This window comes from Mustela nivalis (genome assembly GCF_964662115.1).
Source record: "Mustela nivalis genome assembly, chromosome: 2".
NCBI classification, from domain to species: Eukaryota; Metazoa; Chordata; class Mammalia; order Carnivora; family Mustelidae; genus Mustela; species Mustela nivalis.
The window spans coordinates 44,141,891-44,146,600 of NC_139021.1; the positions used below are offsets into that span (position 1 = coordinate 44,141,891).

At 40.9% G+C, this 4,710-nt stretch overlaps 1 pseudogene across 1 annotated transcript; it reads left to right on the forward strand.

Annotated features, from left to right (window-relative positions):
• Nucleotides 1-3,682: 3,682 nt before the first annotated feature.
• Nucleotides 3,683-4,473, forward strand: LOC309859281 (annotated as a pseudogene). Its single transcript has one exon. The product of its transcript is annotated as an uncharacterized misc_RNA (transcript).
• The last annotated feature ends 237 nt before the right edge of the window (nucleotides 4,474-4,710 follow it).

The following is a 4,710-nucleotide window of genomic DNA, read 5'->3' on the forward strand; positions in this document are numbered from 1 at the left end:
TCTATCTGCTCAGTAATTCTTACCTTCTGCTCTAACTAGACCCCCAGTTTCTGTTATGGACCACAGTTCTGCTTGCTTGTTCCCAGCATCCCCTGTTCCCTCAGATGAGATCACAGATGTCATCCTACATTTATTTTGGAATATCTGTGATAATTGATTAACATCTATACATTAGTCCAAACACAATCACCACTGGTTGGTATCAGGAGAATGGGGCCCTATGTTGTGATTCACCATTAAAATCCAAGAACTTAGAAATACTAAAGATAGTAGATGCTCAGCAAATACTTTTGGATCAATGATTAAATGAATGCAAAGAAGAAAAAAGGTAAAAATACAAAACATAGGAAAGAGGTAAAAGTTTTTGCATTTGGTTCATAATATGTCTTTCTTATGGCTGTAGTACAGTAAATGTCTCATGGAAACTTTGTTTATTAGAAAGACAGTTTTGAAAACACAGTAGCTGACACTCTATGTATTTTTTTTTAAGATGTTATTTATTTATGTGACAGAGGGAGAAAGAGAGATAGATTGTAAGTAGGCAGAGAGGCAGGCAGAGAGAGGTGGGGGTCAGGGAAGCAGGCTCCCTGCTGAGCATAGAACCCGACGTGGGGCTCAATCCCAGGACCCTGAGCCGAAGGCAGAGGCTTAACCCACTGAGCCACCCAGGTGCCCCACTCTATGTATGTTTATAACATAACATGTATACCCACGTTTTCAATAGCATGTGTCTTTTTATATTATAATTCTCTTTTAAAAACATTATCTTACATAGATAAAAGATGATACCCTTCAGTCATTGCTGAATACCCCGTCTTTTTTTTTTTTTTTTAAGGGATGCATTTCCATTTATTTATTTATTTATTTGACACAGAGAGAGAGATCACAAGTAGGCAGAGAGGCAGGGGGAGAGAGAGAGGAGGAGGCAGGCTCCCTGCTGAGCGGAGAGCTCATGAACTGAGCCGAAGGCAGCGGCTTAACCCACTGAGCCACCCAGGCGCTCCTAAATCCCCTTTCTATAAGAACACTACAGTAGTTTATCAGAAAACATTTTTCTTTTGGTCAAAATATGTGAGGGAAGATGGCTTAAAATTATAATTATTTTGTTTTATCCCCTCTAGGTTAAAGGATATATATACAATTTTCTTAAAATATATTTTCTGTTGATATCAATGCAGTCTCATTCCTTTCATTCAGAGAAATAAAGAGCATTTGTGTGTCTATTAAAAAAAATCATGTCACCAAAGTGTGGAGATGTAAAATAAGATCATAAAGAAGGAGCACTGAATAGAGAAGGGAGTTAGTCCTGATTGCCCTAGGTATAAAGATAAGAGAGAGTGACAGAAATTGTGTGAGGTATTTTATTAACTTCTTTTAGATCAGCTTGGCCTAAACCCCCAATTCTCAAACACTCGTCTCCATACCTAAATCTTCGAATCAATCATCACACCTGTGCTGATTTATTTCTCTGCTCTGACATTTTCCATGGCATCAGAGTGACAGAAAACAGTCCCTGGTCTGTGAGGAAGACCTACAACAGCAGTTCCTTCATGAGGAAGCAACATAGACGTATATCTGACTAACGGTTTTGAACTGAAAAAACCAGATTGAGCAGCACCGTCATTTGAAACAAAGTGTACTGTATGGCACATTACTAAGCCCGCTGAAAACCACATGGCTCTTGACTGGACCCTACCTCAGATTCTGCAGGACTGGCCCCGGCGGCTGGGTCTGTGGACTGAGCCTTCCATTCTCTCAGAGCAGTGAAGCTTCCCGAGCAGGGTCAGTGGCCCGCAGCAATGACCCACAGACGGAATGCTTGTCACGCCACCACAAGCTTCTTTTGCATTTGGGAAACAAAACACAAAAAATGAAGCTGTCATCACTGTTTTCGTTTTCACAAATCCTTAAGGGTGATACCAACTCCCATTATCCAGAAGTGGGGTAAAATCATAAACCATACAGTAAATGTGGTTAAAATCTTTGTAGCGCCCATAGCGCAGAACTCAGGCTGGTCAAGCAGGCTCAGACAGGCCTAGCGATTTTTCCCACGCATTGGCTATCCTTTCTCTGAGAAGCTAGTCTTGTTCTACAGTTCAGCCAGTTGCTGGCTGAGATTCTGTTCTAGCCTGAAGGACTTCCTGAAACATCTTTATCTTGAGTCTCTGAGGCCTGCCACGGCTCACAGGCCCTCCTGTCTTGTCCCACCAATGAAGTCAGTTTTCCTGAATATTGGAAAATAGCACTGGACAAAGCTGAATCTGTCTTTCTTCTCCTCTGCCAACCATGGCAGGGCAATTGCTTTTCTTGCCAGTCATGCTTGAATTCTGCCTTTCAACTCCCAACATCCTCAACTAGAGGCTTGGCTTAAGCAAGCAGGTGCATCCTGCTTCCGTTCCTGCCATTCTCGGCTTCTTCTCCATGGGTCCTGCATGTGGAGTTTTTCCTAGCACTTAACAGAACTGTAGGAAATGGTAAGACTACCCAATAAGGGACTGAACATCCTTCCCTCCATAAAGCACTCACATTATAATGAGAGGATTTCCAACAAACAGGAAGAGATACATCCAACAGCAAACAAGTAACTTACTTAAAAAAAAAAAAATTAGAAGCAAGAAAACCAAGAGACAGTGATAATTGATTGGAGAGTTCAAAGAAAGCTGAAACCCAAGCTCATGTTGGGAGAAGTCAGGATTCAAGCTGAATCAAGGATATAACTGCAGAGGGTCTTGAGGAATTAAGTCCATGGTAACACTGGGAAGGGGGAGATGCAGATGCAGCTGAGACACGTGATTAAGAACTCTTTGGGTTCCCAGATCTCCCTTCCCTGCCCTATGCAGAAGGCTGACTGCAGGGTAATGACACCACCTTCCTTCAATTTAGGAGAAGCTGGAAGCTTTCTTCTTTGTGAAGAGGCTGAACCGGGTAGGTTCTGAACTCAGGGACACAGGACATAGATGTGGGGAGTGCTGTATTATAAACGGGAAGATAAGTGAATGACTATTCTGAATTATAAAACTCCTCTCTCCGTTTCCCCATTTGGGTCCTAGAATGCTATTCACCAGGCTTTTATCTTCCAAGCAGGAGAATGGAGCTTTCTTCCCTCAGGACAAAGTTCTTCAGATGAGGAATTTTCCCTCCTGAAATGTCCCAGCCACTCACCCTTCAAAGAAGCCAGCTAGACCAGAAACACCCACACAAATGTCTCATCAGCTGCGTATGCCTCACTCATAATTATGATCAGTACCCAAAGGTCAGCAGATACTAGAGGAAAGCCACAAGCATGAAATCCCAAAGTAAAAAGGTGGGAAAAAAAAAACAACAACCCGAAAAACCAAAACAACAAATACCTTTATTTTTTTTAAAGATTTTATTTATTTATTTGACAGAGAGAGAGATCACAAGCAGGCAGAGAGGCAGGCAGAGAGACGAGGGAAGCAGGCTCCCCGCTGAGCAGAGAGCCCAGTGCAGGGCTTGATCCCAGGACCCTGAGATCATGACCTGAGCTGAAGGCAGAGGCTTAACCCACTGAGCCACCCAGGCACCCAACAAAAACTTCTAGAAAATAATGTCCCCCGCCCCCCAAATCTAAAAAAGCCATAAAGCTCTCTGGTCTGATCTCTCTCGGTGTCTGCTCAGTCAGTCCCACACCACGGGGAAGCAGAACAATCAAGTAATCTATATGAACCCAATAGCAATGCCCAGATCAAGGGGTCCAAACCAGTGTTCACAGCCAATGATCCAAGATTATCTGAAGTGACCAAGGCCTACCTGGGAAGAAGTGAAAGAACAACTAGAAAAGAAAAAGGCTCCAAGGCATTGGCTGAATTTGAAGAAAAAAATAAATGAGAACTGGAAGAAAGAACTAGAAAGACGCAGGGACACAGGGTGAAATTATTAAGGGGGAAATGAGAGCTCATAAAAAAAAAAAGACAGAAAAGAAAAGAGAAAAGGAGATATCTGGTAGGTATCTTCTTCATCAGGCTCTCATTCTTCTGGAAATTCTTCTGATTATAAAGGTGAGGATAAAAAACAAAGAAAAACAAAAAGGACCATTCACAAAAGCTTCTGAAAGTTCCATGTCAGAAACTGAACCGGATAGTAAGGATAGTTTAAAAAAGAAAAAGAAGTCAAAGGACGCAACTGACAAATAAAAGGATATGAACAGATTCAGCCAAAAAAAAAAAAAAAAATATATATATATATATATATATATATATACATACTGAAAATAAATCTTTATCATCTATCATCTGAGTCCTTATTAGAATTAGATTATATTAAGAAGGTACAAGCAAAAAAGAAGAAAAGCAGTGAAGAACAACAAAAAGTAACAGAAAAAAAAAGAAGCATAAGAAACACGGAAGAAGAAAAAGAGAGCTTCTCGTTCAAGTTTGGACTCATGGTTGCAGTAAGAATAATAAGGATTCCCTTACAAAGAAAGTGCAATGTTTAAGGAAATTTCAACTGTGAAAATTATAACATAATTACTAAAATGCATGCATTTCCTTATTTTTAGAATTACTCCTGGACTATTCGGTAGCCACTTGGATGCTGCTGTGTGATAGGGCCATCATTGTTGCCTGCTGTTGGAATATCTAGTTTTTTCTCTTCTGGTGCTTAACAACTCTGAGAGATAATACACTGTAGTTGTGCTAGTGGTTAAGATACACGGGGATAAAGTTAATGCTTTTGACTAGAAGTATTAAT